We start from the raw sequence: 16,020 nt of genomic DNA, 5'->3' as shown, positions 1-16,020 counted from the left end.
GTGGATTTAGAAGAACTAACTCTCTGATTTTCTGGTATTAAAAGTAGTATAAATGTCACTCGCCAGGTAAAATATGTACTTACAGGATTTTTTTCGCGTTTTTAGGGTTCCGTACCTCAAAAGGAAAAACGGAACCCTAATAGGATCACTTTGTTGTCTGTCTGTCTGTCTGTCTGTCCGTCCGTCCGTCCGTCCGTCCGTGCGTCCATCCGTCCGTCCGTCTGTCTGTCTGTCTGCCTGTCTGTCTGTCTGTCAAAAAACCTATAGGGTACTTCCCGTTGACCTAGAATCATGAAATTTTGTAGGTAGGTAGGTCTTATAGCAAAAGTACAGGAATAAATCTGAAAACCGCGAAATTGTGGTTAGCACATCATTTACAAAAAAATAATTAAAATGTGTTTCAATTTTTAAAATAAGATAACTATACCAAGTGGGGTATCATGTGACAGGGCTTTACCTGTACATTCTAAAACAGATTTTTATAAGTACATAATAGTTTTTGATTTATCGAGCAAAATGTAAAAAAATACTCGAGTACGGAACCCTCAGTGCGCGAGTCTGACTCGCACTTGACCGGTTTTTCTTGTGGTATCTTATCAGTAATCATCAGTACTATCACCTGTCTTCGTTTTGCTAGGGTTCTGCTTCCACCATGTATCCTTATTAAATGGATTGGATTATTCAAAAATCCTTTGCCATCCTGGGCTCCAATGTGCGTAGGCCCTAATATAATAATAGGTAATATTTCCTCAACTGGAATCGGCGTGTATTGTATGTACATACTGTTTGATGATGTAACGGTCTGGAAAATGATACAATGGAAACGAGTCAATAATTGAGCATGAAAAAATATTATTATGTAATAATAACACAATAAGAGGTACCTAATAATTAGGTATCTACATGTGATAATGATAACTTCTAAAGTTTAGAAAAAACCGGCCAAGTGCGAGTCAGACTCGCGCACCGAGGGTTCCGTACTCGGGTATTTTTTCCGACATTTTGCACGATAAATCAAAAACTATTATGCATAAAAATAAATAAAAATCTGTTTTAGAATGTACAGGTAAAGCACTGTCGTATGATACCCCACTTGGTATAGTTATCTTACTTTGAAACAAAAACACATTTTAATTTTTATTTAATGATTTGACCACAAATACACGGTTTTCGAATTTATTCCTTTACTTGTGCTACAAGACCTACCTACCTGCCAAATGTCATGATTCAAGGTCAACGGGAAGTACCCTATAGGTTTTCTTGACAGACAGACAGACAAACAAAGTGATCCTATAAGGGTTCCGTTTTTTCTTTTGAGGTACGGAACCCTAAAAACGGTCAAGTGCGGACACGGCGGACGGACGGATGGACGAACGGACGGACGGACGGACAGACCGACAGACATTATAAGTTTTTTAGTTAGTGTGCTGTCATCTAGTATAATATGACTGTAAAAATTTTCATAACATTGTGAAAGCAATGTTATGAAAACCATGCAACACTATTTCATGGAGTTTTTCACATGAGGAATCATGAAAAACTTCATGAAATAGTGTTCCATTGTTCACACAGATGGTACATAAAATGGATTCATCAACTTTATTTTACTATATGTAAGTACTATAGCAATACCGCTACTCATCAATAGATGGCGTAGTTTTATTAATCAAAGTTTTTACAATCTATAATATTCTTATCAATTATTAACAATTAATAGCTTTATGAGAACATGATTATGTGATTATTTAATGAACTATGTGTGTATTGCATCCACAATTTAAAATAAATAAAACACCACAGGCACAAGTCTTGGAGTGGAGTGTCTTGGTCAAATCTAGATAGCTCTATCTTGCTTTGCCGTGTAGCTCTGTCTCGTTCTAATTGTCAGATGGCAATGACGTGTCGTCACTCAAAAACTTCGATCCGAAGTCAGTCACAAACAATTTACTATCGAGTGTAATCGCCTTTTGTGTCTTTTATACTTAAAATCATTGCGAAATCGCGTATTTGTAGTGCTAAAACTTTATTAGAACTGCGAAAAATTTGTTATTCCGTATCACCGGTTGGATAATAAACGGATTGTCAGTGCCTCAAGTGTTATAAAAAAGTGTGGTGTCTTCAAATGAAACAGTAATTGCTGTTTTCCATTGGTTTTTACCTCTTTTATTGGATATCTTTCGTTAACTGAAGGTAACGGAGCGTGAATTACGGCAGTCTCTCACAAAATTGTTAAACTAACTGCGCACGGCCCACCAATTAACTTTGGAGGTTAATCATGAAACACTTGGCTGAATATTTTGAAGTATTTACCTTTGAAGAAACAAGGTTATTTTCACGTCATCGAGTGTTGTTAAAAAAAAAAAAGTTCTTTTTTATGTCCGTACTTAGAATTTTACAGTTACATATTATTTTTATCTTATCAATTCTTATCAGAATCTTGTATAAATAGTCATATAGGGCAAATTATAGCGCTTTTATATGTGGAAGAATAAATAAAATTAACAAGGCTTGCTGTCCTTATTTTGCAAAGTTAACACTGACTTCGAAACAAAAAAAAAGAATAATATAAAGGTAGTTGATGAACAAATCTGACAGGACTTAATATTGCTATCCTTTTCATAATGTACTCAGTAAAAAAAGATGGCATGATCTTTTATAGTCTTGTGGTTATAATGTCTCTAGGATTAGTCATCATGGCTGTTTATATTTAACTTTTGTATAGTATATAACCTACTACCTACCTATAGCAGGATAAAGGAAACAACATAATTTTAAAATATGTAGCATGAATGTATAGTAAAGATGGATTGAACACTCTAAGTCCTAATACTTGAAGCAAATACCTACTTATAAGTCTACCTACCCCATGGGGAATTAAAATTACCACTTGTTGTCATATTGACACTGTTGACAGAAGATTCATCTGTAACATTTAGTTCTGAATACGTTCATATAACACTCACTGCTGCTTTAAGCGACAAAATGGTGAAAATCAAGGTGATTTAAAAACAGGTTGTCCAGTGTACTTGTATTAGTATAGGTCAGTGGGTGGACTGCACAATGCACATTATTTTTAAATAAATCACAATGATGCTCTATTTTCTGATCTTTTTAACCCTCAACCCAAAAAGAGGGGTGGTATAAGTTTGATGTGTGTATCTGTCTGTGGCATCGAAGTTCCTAAATCAATGAACAGATTTTAATTTAGTTTTTTTGTTTGAAAGGTGGCTTGATCAAGAGTGTTCTTAGCTATAATCCGAGAAAATCTGTTCAGCTGTTTGAAAGTTATCAGCTCTTTTCTAGTTACTGTAACCTTCACTTGTCAGGGGTGTTATAAATTTTTAATTTACACTTGTGGTTACTTATTTTTTTAAATTGCTTCTTAGGGTGAGATCTTTAGAGTGCACTCTGACTTTGCTTAGACTTAAGACAGAGTTAAAACAAGATAGATGTATATCTCTCACATAAATCTGTCTCGTTTTAACTCAATCTTAAGTCTGAGCAAAGTCCAAGTGCTCTCTATAAATATCAACCCCTTAGCTTCTACCAGTTTTGAAGACGGTTTGATTGAGAGGATTTTTAGCTATGGTTTCCGGCAATGTTAATACAGAACTAGAAATAGAAAACAATATGAAAAGGTATCATAACAAGTGTTTACTTTACAAGGAAAGTTTTCCAGAGAGTAAATAAAAAAAGGTAGGCAACTATAATTGTCTAATACTGCAATGCAGAGGTTTATTTATTTTGTAATAAGTGCACTGAATTGCATCAGAAGTTAGATGGTACTAACTAGGGTTTTGTAATTAAAGCGTGCTAACTGGACCCAATTACTAAGTCTCCACTGTCTATCTGTCCATCTGTGTGTCATCAGCCTGTATCTCATGAACCATAAGAGAGAGATGAAATTTACACAGAATGTGTTTTTCTATTAGTGTTAAAGAAAATACTAATAGTAATTTCAAAATGGCCACCATGATTTATAAAAATTTAAAAGTGTTATTTCTTATATGATGGCACGGAACCCTTCATGTGGGATTCCGACTCGCACTTGGCCATTTTCAAACTATTTTGGCAGCTGTGGTTTCTCGCTTTTGGAGTGGACCAGTGTTATTACTAAACTAGTTTATGCCTGTGACTTCATCCGCATGAACTGCACATATTGTAGACCCCTATTTTACCTCCCTTAGGGTTAAAATTTTCACAGAATGTGTATTTCTGTTGTCAACAAACAACAAATAATAAATATTTCAAAATGGCTGCCATAAAAATTAAAAAAATATGTGTTTTTTCTTGTTCTTGTCGATGGTAAAGAACCTCCGTGTGCGAGCCTTACTCGCACTTGGGCGATTTTTTTATAATTACACTTCACATCTAATATTATAAAGCCGAAAGTTTGTAAGTGAGTATGTTTGTTACTCTTTCACACATAAACTACTGGATCGACTTGGCTGAAATTTAGAATGGAGATAGATTAACATATAGGCTACTTTCTATCCCGGAAAATTAAAGAGTTCCTACGGGATTTTTAAAAACTTATATCCACGCGAACCAAGTCGCGGGCATCAGCTAGTATTTAGATAATAACTAGCCGATGCCCGCGACTTCGCCCGCGTGGATTTAGGATTTTCTAAATCCCGTGGGAACTCTTTGATTTTCCGGGATAAAAAGTAGCCTATGTGCTAATCCAGGATATTACCTATCTCCATTCCAAATTTCAGCCAAATCCGTCTAGTACTTTTTGCGTAAAAGAGTAACAAACATACACACACACACACACACACACACACACACACACACACACACACACACACACACACACACACACACACACACACACACACACACACACACACACACACACACACACACACATACAAACTTTCGCCTTTATAATATTAGTGTGATTAGTAATTAGTCACCCCTTCCCACGTTCGCCATAATTATTTCTTTCCCATAATCGTTCGGCCATGTCATATTCACGGGCGCGAAAACTTCGAACGTAATAAAATTTTGGCTGTAGGCGTGCGAGCTAGGTCGATGACCCCTCGACCGTTCGTTCGCAAGGACGTTCTATTAAAAATTATTCATGTTTACCTTTTGTTTAAAGATTTCCGAACGTTTGCGAACGGAGATTAGTTATTTATCTGTAAAGATGATTTATTTTTAAATATTTATCTGTTGTTTTTTTTTTTTTAATATTAGGAAGATGATTTATTTTTAAATATTTGGAATGCAGTCTGTTTTCTGCAGCAATGCACCCAGTATTTTTTACACGATTGAATAAACTGTACCTGTGTCATAGATTTTTTCCAAGGTAACTTATTGAAAAACTAGCTTATGGCGCGATCCAGTTAGTTAGTCAGTCACCTTTTCCTTAAATTATATATTTAGACTAGCTGATGCCCGCAGCTTCGCCCGCGTAGATTTAGGGTCTGAAATCCCGTGGGAACTTTTGATTTCCCAGGATAAAAGTAGCCTATCCGTAATAGCCCGTCCCGGGGTTGCAACGTTTTTCTGTACTACGTAAAAACATTTAAACGGATGATCCTTTAAAAATCCCGAGGAATCACCTGGGTTTAGGAATGCAATTCCTTACAGCATCAGGGTTGAGGAGTTAGGTCCTTGAAGTCAACGACAAAGTCTTTACTTGGTACAGATACCTTCAATATCAATTAATTTATAACCGACAGTTTCTAAATCCCATCAGTATTGATGGTGAGGTCCCCTGCAGCATCAGGATTGAGGAGTTGGAATCCAATTTTTTTATGAAACAATGTCACAAAGTTCCTCTATCGATTAAAAAAAAAATTACGCAAATCGGTTCATAAATCTCGGAGATTTCGGTGTACATAGGCAGAAAAACACAACTCCCTTTTTGAAAGTCGGTTAAAAAAGTAGCCTATGTTACACCCTGGTCAATCCTCTACTTGTCTGTGAAAATCCCGTCAAAATCGGTTCAGCCGTTCCAAAGATTAGCCTTTTCAAACAGACAGACAGACAGACAGACAAAAATTTTTAAAACGTGTGATTCAGTGTTGGTATCGTTCAAATAACCATAAGAGCTTAATATGAGGTAATTATTTCGAAATTACAGACAGACACTCCAATTTCATTTATTAGTATAGATTAGATAGCAACTAGTAAACTTACGCGGTAGTTATCATGCGTTTTAAAGTTTAATAAGTGTGTGTATAATGTGTTCTTTCTTATTAGGGTTCTTTAGTCTTACCCGAAGAGTGCCTATGGCACCCTATTAGACTTTTAGACTCTAGTCAGCAGTTGATTGACCGAAACACAAGAACTTAACTAAAATATTCTTACCTCACTTGAGTGTTGAAATAATCCATACTAATATTATAAATGCGAAAGTGTGTGTGTATGTACTTGTTACTCTGTCACGCAAAATCCACTGAACGGATTTGGCTGAAATCCGAAATGGAGATAGATTATACCCTGGATTAACACATAGGCTACTTTTTATCCTGGAAAATCAAAGAGTTTTTACGGAGTGTTGAAAAACCTAAACCCACCCGGACGAAGTTTGATACTAGGTACCTACCTACCTACTTAGTATTATCACTTATTATGATATTTGGACACAAAGCCTTAATTGGGTGTCATCAGAAACGATGCTTACGCGATATTCTGGTCATATGACCTCTTAGTCAGCAGGTTATTGACCGAAACAACAACTTAACTAAATATTCTTACCTTACTGAGTTCTAAAATAATCCATACTAATATTATAAATGCGAAAGTGTGTCTGTCTGTCTGCTACCTTTTCACGGCCTAACAGTTTAACCGACTTCCATGAAATGACTTCGTCCGCGTGGATTTAGGCTTTTAAAGATCCCGTGGGAACTCCTTGATTTACCGGGATAAAAAGTAGCTTGGTCATTCTCCACAGACCAATTGCGGCGTGATTGAAGGACAAACTAATAAACAAACAAACACACTTTCGCATTTATAATATGGGTAGTGATTATACATAGTACCTTACTACCTAGGATTTAAATGCTGGTCTAACTTTGATCAATTAAAATCAGAGGGTTTTGCCTTGAGTTTCGTCTCCTAACTCCACCCTGTGTAGGTGTGACGTTCAATGCACCGACAGACAGGCCATTTTAAACACTAGATAATACCTGCGATGATATTAGTATGGATTCAATTAAACTTTTACAAGAACTTTTGAATTACAAGGAACCAAAAGCTTAATTTGCTATAATCCGCCAAACCAAAGAAATCTGTATGTGCAACATGCAGCATGCGACATGCATCGCCCGCCCTCCCACTGATAAACATGCAGGAAAAGCCAGCCACCGAACAAGCCACGCACCACCACCACGCAGCACCACACAAATCCCAAAACCACTCGTGACTCTATGCACGTTTCGCCCCGACACCGTCCCGTCCGCGTCGTGCGCTTGCTTGGTAGCTGGCTTTTCCTACATGTTTATCAGTGGGAGGGCGGGCGGTGCATGTCGCATGCTGCATGTTGCACCATACAGATTTGTTTGGTTTGGCGGATTATAGCAAATTAAGATTTTGGTTCCATGTATGTCATGGACTTGCGCAAAATAACGCCTGCTTCTATATTATTTTTAACCCCCGACCCAAAAAGAGGGGTGTTATAAGTTTGACGTGTGTATCTGTGTATCTGTGTGTCTGTGTATCTGTGTATCTGTCTGTGGCATCGTAGCGCCTAAACGAATGAACCGATTTTAATTTAGTTTTTTTTGTTTGAAAGGTGGCTTGGCTTGATCGAGAGTGTTCTTAGCTATAATCCAAAAAAATTGGTTCAGCCGTTTAAAAGTTATCAGCTATTTTCTAGTTTTCTTGTAGAAAAGAAGGTTAGATAACCCTTATGTTCATAATATTCAAGTGTCAATTGACAAATGTCAAGTTGTCAAGATGGACGTTGCCTAGATATACATAATTATTTATTTGAAAATGATTTGTCGGGGGTGTTGAAAATTTTTAATTTACACTTGTTGAATTGTCAAATGCATCTACCACTGGTTCGAAATGCTTTTCCTATATGAAGAACAAGATTGAAACTCGGCTAAATCGTTTGGCGGCACGGTAGGGTGGTAACTAGCCACGGCCGAGGCCTCTCACAACACTTAACCTCAGAGGTCTTTGCCTCGAGTTTCATCTCCTAAATTCACTCCATGTAGGTGTAACGTTCAATGCACCGACAGACATGACAGTCACACGTGTGTGTGGGTGAGGACGTGTTAAGGACGTCCAAGTAAATCATTCTCTTTGTTTTAATGTTCATTGCAAGCCTGCCTGTGATAAATGAGTTTAACAGGTCTTAAACTGACATTTTTACATGAATGCCCAAAAAACCGGCCAAGTGCGAGTCAGACATGTAAGGTTCCGAGCCATCATACAAAATATATTATTCACTAGCTGATGCCCGCGACTTCGCTCGCGTGGGTTTAGGTTTTTGAAATCCCGTGGGAACTCTTTGATTTTCCGGGATAAAAAGTTGTCTATGTGCTAATCCAGGATATTATCTATCTCCAAATTTCAGCCAAATCCGTCCAGTAGTTTTTGCGTGAAGGAGTAACAAACATACACACATACACACAAACTTTCACCTTTATAATATTAGTGTGATTTTCATGTGAAACACTGCAAGTTAATGATAGACAACACCATCTATACCTGATTTAGTAAATTAATTATACATTTTGATTTTTCGTTTGTGATGTAACCACGAATTCACGTTTTTCGGATTATTCCTTTACTTGTGTTGTAAAACCAAATTTTATGATTCTACAACAGATCCCTACCCTATAGGTTTTCTTGACAGACAGGACAGACGAACAGACATACAATGTTACAAGTGTAAATTAAAAATTTATAGCACCCCCGACAAGTGAAGGTTACAGTAACTAGAAGAGAGCTGATAACTTTCAAACGGCTGAACCGATTTTCTTGGAATATAGCTAAGAACACTCGATCAAGCCACCTTTCAAACAAAAGAAACTAAAATAAAATCAGTTCATTAGCTTAGGAGCTACGATGCCACAGACAGATACACAGATACACACGTCAAACTTATAACACCCCTCTTTTTGGGTTCGGGGTTAAAAATACACCAAGCGACAGAAAAGCAATAGGTACTATTTCATTCAACTATCGGTAGGTCTCGGGTAATAGTAGTGTTTTAGTGCTGTTTAACTTTACCTTTTTAAAATTAGCTTAAGTCTCTCCGTCACTCGCTTCATACAAACGTAGTTCCAATTTCATTTGAATACTAAGCAACCAAAGTCCATGAAATTTTGCAGACATATTCTAAAAACTAATATCTATGTCTGTGGTTTTCCAGATTTCTGTTAAAATATTTGGTTTCAAAGTTACGCGGTCTTAAAAATTTAAAATTTAGAAAATCGGTTCAGCCGTTTGAAAGTTATCAGCTCTCTTCTAGTTACTGTAACCTTCACTTGTCGGGGGTGCTACAAATTTTTGAGCCCCTGTAATTTTAAAACTTCATATTTTTAGAAAAATCTAAAATACCACAAACACAGATATTACTTTCTAGAATATGTCTGCAATATTTCATAGACTTTGCTTGCTTAATATTCAAATGAAATTGGAACTACGATTGTATGAAGCGAGTGACGGAGAGAGCCCTGTTAATATATTTTCTTTTCGATTAAAATTTCCAAATAATATACAGGATGTTTGGTCTCCCTACATTTTATTAACACAACCTAGTCGGCTTCCCGTACTTTGGTGAATTTCCTGAATTAGTGTTTCTCTTATCAAGGTACTTAGGAGTTTAGTTTAATGCACGATGCATCTACTTCCGCCTTATCATGCCAAAAGCTACAGGAAACCATATCGCCACAATATGTGGTTGCAAAATCAACAAATAGGTACAGTAACTATTTGAATTCGACCTATATGGTATAGTATTCGAATATATGGTATAGTAGTTGTTTCCGTCCTGTATTCATATTTTATTAACCCCCGACCCAAAAAGAGGGGTGTTATAAGTTTGACGTGTGTATCTATCTGTGGCATCGTAGCTCCTAAGCTAATGAACTGATTTTAATTTAGTTTCTTTTGTTTGAAAGGTGGCTTGATCGAGAGTGTTCTTAGCTATAATCCAAGAAAATCGGTTCAGCCGTTTGAATGTTATCAGCTCTTTTCTAGTTACTGTAACTAAAGTGATAAAACTGTGATAAAAGTAGCTTAATTCGCGAGATGCAAGGTATCTCTGTACCAGGTAAAAACATTTAAACTGATGATCCTTTAAAAATCCCGTGGGATCGCCATGTGACAACCTATATCATAACAAGTGTAAATTAAAAATTTATCACACCCCCGACAAGTGAAGGTTACAGTAACTAGAAAAGAGCTGATAACTTTCAAACGGCTGAACCGATTTTCTTGGATTATAGCTAAGAACACTCCTAATCAAGCCACCTTTCAAACAACAAAAAAACTAAATTAAAATCGGTTCATTGGTTTAGGAGCTACGATGCCACAGACAGATACACAGATAAACACGTCAAACTTATATAACACCACTCTTTTTGGGTCGGCGGGTAATAAAAAAGGGTTCCTTTTTTTCTCTGGAACCATATATGTAATTACATAAAATAACAAAATATTCTGTCATGTACACTTGTTAATGTTATGATATTTTTAACAGCAAAACAAAAGAAAGGAGAATGCCCATGGACAGTACTCTCACAAGAAGCATTGTACCTTAAATATTTTATTCATTTATTAAAGCTAAAATAAAAACATAATTTCTCACTAAGTTTCATGAATATTTGTTTTGGGATTATTTTTTTCGTAAATAAAAGTGCTTTTAAACTTCCGGCTGTTATGTAAGCCATTGCCATTATTATAGTTAGTTTTAACTTTTAATTTTTATCCCCTTCAGGAAAGGCAAAGATCGTAGACCATGCAGCCTGGTAAGAAGCCATTATTGTAGTTATATACTGATTGCCATTCATTTGTCACAAAAGTACTGAGAAGGGATGCCCATTTTTAAAAATGATATTATTGTTTGTTATATCGATTATCTAGGTCTACGATATCGATTTTTTTAATTTGAGTTTTGTTACTCTGATTTGTTTATTATTATTTTTAGAGCCAATTTTTACTGTGAATAATAATTATCTTTATTTTTACCGCATTTATGATTTTTTAACCTTCTCAAACGTTTTGATGTAGTACTTACATAATTCGAAGAAAGTCGAATCGATTTATTTTCATCGGCAAGAGTAGGTACATAGCCCCAGTCTATACTGTCTATGTTCGAGATGCCTAGCGATATATAGACGCCATATTTTTTGTTTGTTTAGATTCTATTTAGTATGTTTTTATTTCGGTTTGTGTATGTTACGCGCCGAGTTGAGTAGCTGTAGGACTTTGCTCATAGCAGAGTGAATTATCCAGTAGAGTGGTAACTAGCCACAGCCAAAGCCTCCCACTAGATGTATTATCTGGTCTCATAAAGCTAGGTATCCAACCGCTAGAGGTCCACGTCTGGACATAGGTCTCTTGTAGGGACTTCCACAGACAACGGCCTTGCGCCGCCTGAATCCAGCGGCTTCTTGCGACTCGTTGTCTCTCCACCTAGTGAGGGGGGTCTTTCAACGCTGCGCTTTCTGCTACGAGGTAGTGATGCCAACACTTTTGGGACCCAAACGCCTATCGTTTTTTCGAACTATGTGCCCTACAAATTGCCACTTCCTGTATCCGATACGGGTGATATATTATTTCTTTATTACTATCCAATCATTCATACTAATCATTACTACAGAACATGTAGAATTCTGTCATCGGTGTCAATCGTGTAGGTCAGCGATGTACCTATATGTGAACGGGTACTAGGTAGGTAAGTATTCGTAAAATAAAAGGCTATATTTTTCTTTCTCTGCTATCAGTCGAATACCTACTCGACTATTTTGTTTAAAAGAATCTGAAACTGACTGTTTTATTAAGTCTATAAAGATCCTTTCTTACTTTTTAGCTGGACCTAACCTCAAAATATTGCAATTTTTTATGGTTAATATTTCTGAAATGCGGAAACCGTTTTCACTAATTTTTTCTACATATATTCTGATGATGTCATTGAACAGATAGAGCTTGATTTGATGGTGATACAAAAATCTTGAAGACAGTACATTTGTTCATACTTGAATGGGCATTGTCTTTTCTTGGCAATAAAGCCAGGGTTTATATAAATAATTTCGCGCGAGGCCCTTCCGAAATCGGACAGAAGTTTATTTCATTCGGCCTCGCACAAACACATGAATGCAAGATGTATGCACACGTCACAATCATTTCGCTGTGTATTTTTGGTCCAGCCTCCTTTCTGAGTGTATGCAGGCGCTACGGTGCCACAGACAGATACACAGATACACACGTCAAACTTATAACACCCCTCTTTTTGGGTCGGGGGTTAAAAATGAGCATTGAACTATATGAATCAGGGTAAGCAGCGCTTTTGTGCCTCTATGGCCTGCACGCTGCCGGTACCCAGGTAACCATGTATTTTGTTGACATCTGGCGCAACGTGCAAGATATTTAGGCCGCTATAAATTCAGTAAGAATGCACTTTTGATCTCCAAGGCCCATACAAACGGATTGCCCTTGTCACCGCGACCTACATTTAGTTAATCAACGAATAATAATAATGTAATGAGCGGCCATGTTTGTTTTAAATTATTTCAAACGTAAACACAAATGTCTTTAGTCTTTACACGTTTTTGGAGTTTTACGGAGGCCATAGAGAAGGCTAACTCAATTCTTAAGAGTCGAGGGCTCTCTCCGTCACTCGTTTCATACAATCGTAGTTCCAATTTCATTTGAATATTAAGCAACCAAAGTCTATGAAATTTTGCAGACATATTCTAGAAACTAATATCTATGTCTGTGGTTTTCCAGATTTCTGTTAAAATATTCGGTTTCAAAGTTACGCGGTCTTAAAAAATTTCATACAAATCTTTGAGCCCCTGTAATTTTAAAACTACATATTTTTAGAAAAATCTAAAACACCACAGACACAGATATTAGTTTCTAGAATATGTCTGCAAAAAAAAAATGACGCACAACAGACGGAAACGTTTAAGTGCGGAAACCAGCCCAGAGAGATGTCTGCAAAATTTCATGGACTTTGGTTGCTTAATATTCAAATGAAATTGGAACTACGATTGTATGAAACGAGTGACGGAGAGAGCCCTGTTAACCGAGTTCTGTGCAATTTTTCCCAAAACTTATTCAAGGAAACCGGTCAAGTTAACCCCCGACCCAAAAAGAGAGGTGTTATAAGTTTGACGTGTGTATCTGTCTGTGGCATCGTAGCTCCTAAACGAATGAACCGATTTTTAACCTCCGACCCAAAAAGAGGGGTGTTATAAGTTTGACGTGTGTATCTATGTATCTGTCTGTGGCATCGTAGGTCCTAAACTAATGAACTGATTTTAACTTATTTTTTTTTGTTTGAAAGGTGGCTTGATCGAGAGTGTTCTTAGCTATAATCCAAGAAAATCGGTTCAGCCGTTTGAAAGTTATCAGCTCTTTTCTAGTTTTCTTGTAGAGGTTTTTGTGTCGGGGGTTTTTGAGTTATTAATTTACGAGGCCGCCATTTTGAAATAACTAGCTATCTGCTAATAGAAATAATATAAACTCTGTGAAAACTTCTACCTACTACAGAATGAAACAACTCTCAGTTAGATACTGAATCGATGATAATGTGAAATATGAGGGTATGGTGACGTAAAGGAAAATAGGGCTACTTTAGGGCCTAAGGCTGAGATCTATAGATCGCACTTTGACTTTGCTCAGACTTAAGACACTGTTAAAACGAGACAGCGTTATACCGCTGGCATAAATCTGTCTCGTTTTAACTGAAACTTAAGTCTAAGCAAAGTCAAAGTGCGCTCTATAGATTTCAACCTAAGTCTGCCAGTGAAGTCCAAGCCTCGACGTTTTGTTAGAAGTTCCCTAACTGTCGCGAACTGTGCCTATAACCACGGTTCATGAGATACAGCCCGCTGACAGACAGACAGACAAACAGTAGAGGCTTAGTAATAGGGTCCCGTTGTCACCCTTTGGGTTCCGTACTCTTAAAAATAAACTCCCACTTTAATTTAGGACATTATTTTTGTTTAGGACATTTTGATGACTGAATAAGGTCATATCTTTTGCAGATAAAAATCGATTATTATTATTATCAATCGCTTTCGCTTTGATATCGATGAATTGATAAAACATCGATTCTGCATATCGTTCATTGGTCATTGAACTGCAAACATTTGAAATTCTAATTAAGATGTCGTTTCGCGCACATTTTGCGTCATCCGATGTTTTTTTCTTACATACTGAGTTCAAGGTTGGTGCTAAGAGAGCTAACGTTCGGAAACTGGACCTGCCTAGATGCAGATTTGTTCACGATGTTTTCCTTCACCAAGCAAATGATATTTAATCTATATACATATAATAAAATTGTAGAAAAGTGGTATCTGTACAATGGAAATATATAAAAAAAAGTAGCAGGGGTTGTTATTATATCGATGCCGAACCCGAAATTGTAATAAATTATTATTTTTGTCTGTTTGTCTGTTTGTCTGTGTGTTTGTGCACGCTAATATCAGAAACGGCTTATTCGATTTAGATACGGTTTTCACTAATATATTGTAGTAAGCTTCACTTAACGTTTAGTGTTTATTTCATGTCAATCGGTTCATAAATAAAAAAGTTATGTCAATTTAAAGAATCACGGCGAACATTTTTAACGTACAAAGTATATGCTGCCCGAAAAGTCACTATTCCACGCGAACGAAGTCGCGGGCACAGCTAGTTTCTTAATACACATACAACTCCGAAAAGATAGTGGACACTGCATAGCCCCATAACCATACGGCGTTGTAAGCACCATATGGTCAAAGATGTCTATGTATGGCATGACAGGTTTTCAGATTATACTTAGGTTACCGCAGATTCAATATGGTTCGAATCGCGAACTACTCATATCTTATAAGGTAGACCTTAGATGGGCTATAAAGAACAGATTGTTACGTGTATGACCCAGATTTTGAACATGTTTCTTTTTTACCCGACTGCGGCAAAGCCAAAAGGAACGGTTATGATTTTAGCAGTCTATGTATGTATGTGTACGTATGTTTGTATCCAGATTCTGTGTGTTCCACCGTAGCGCCTAAACTACTGGGCCTATTTTGATGAATGAGGTGCCAATCGATTCGTCGTAAAGGTCCGGCTGACACAGGCTACACGAAAAAAATTTACCTAACGGATGTTACATGTTTGATTTAGTTTTTTAAAAACCCCGTGGGAACTCTTTGATTTTTGAAGATCCCGTGGGGACTGTTTGGTTTTCCGGCATAAAAAGTTGTCTATGTCAATAGCATGAACGCAAGCTACCTCGGTTCCTTTCATAAAAATCGATTAAGCGGATGGGTCTTTATGAATCTCGCGGGAACTCTTTGATTTTCCGGGATAAAAGTAGCCTATGTCCGTCCCCGGGATATAAGTTAACTCTGTACCTTTCGTCAGAATCGGTTAAATTAAACTGTTAGGTCGTGAAAAGGTAGCAGACAGACAGACGCACTTTCGCATTTATTTTATATATTATTATTATGGATTCGTAGATCAACTAAGTTTAGAATCCTGTCATTTCTGTTTAGAGATTTATATACATCCGAATAAGTACCGACCTATGTGCAGTAGGCAAGCCTATTATGTTAGTCACCAGCTGTCCTTATCTATTCACATATAAGGGAAAAGGAAGGCAACATACAATATACATGATGTCCTTAACTGCTTGAGTAGTGTTTGGCTTGTGTGACAAGGTGAATGGGTTTATCGGCAATACTTACTATAAATAGTAACAAATCCCTAGTTTATAGAAAATTCTCAATTTAATTTAATACAAGTTAGCCCTTGACTGCGATCTCTCCTGGTGGTGAGTGATGATGCAGTCTAAGATGGAAGAGGGCTAACTTGGATTATGTTAACTTGTTGTTA

The 16,020-nt window shown here is 36.9% G+C and overlaps 1 protein-coding gene across 7 annotated transcripts in view; it reads left to right on the top strand.

Annotated features, from left to right (window-relative positions):
- Nucleotides 1–16,020, top strand: part of LOC123879660 (segmentation protein cap'n'collar-like) — a 133,034-nt gene that overhangs the window by 7,697 nt on the left and 109,317 nt on the right. For 2 of the 7 annotated variants that reach the window (XM_045927493.1, XM_045927495.1), the window contains exon 1: nt 1,899–2,190. The exons of 2 other annotated variants lie outside the window; for them this stretch is intronic. The gene's annotated coding sequence lies outside the window, so the exon portion shown is untranslated. Of the gene's footprint in view, nt 1–1,896; nt 2,191–16,020 lie in introns of those variants that run through there. 3 more of the 7 variants (XM_045927494.1, XM_045927499.1, XM_045927497.1) reach the window with 3 other exon arrangements.

Source organism: Maniola jurtina, chromosome 28, assembly GCF_905333055.1.
Source record: "Maniola jurtina chromosome 28, ilManJurt1.1, whole genome shotgun sequence".
NCBI lineage: Eukaryota > Metazoa > Arthropoda > Insecta > Lepidoptera > Nymphalidae > Maniola > Maniola jurtina.
Note: the sequence above shows the minus strand (reverse complement) of the source record. Positions and strands in the feature narration are given on the sequence as shown.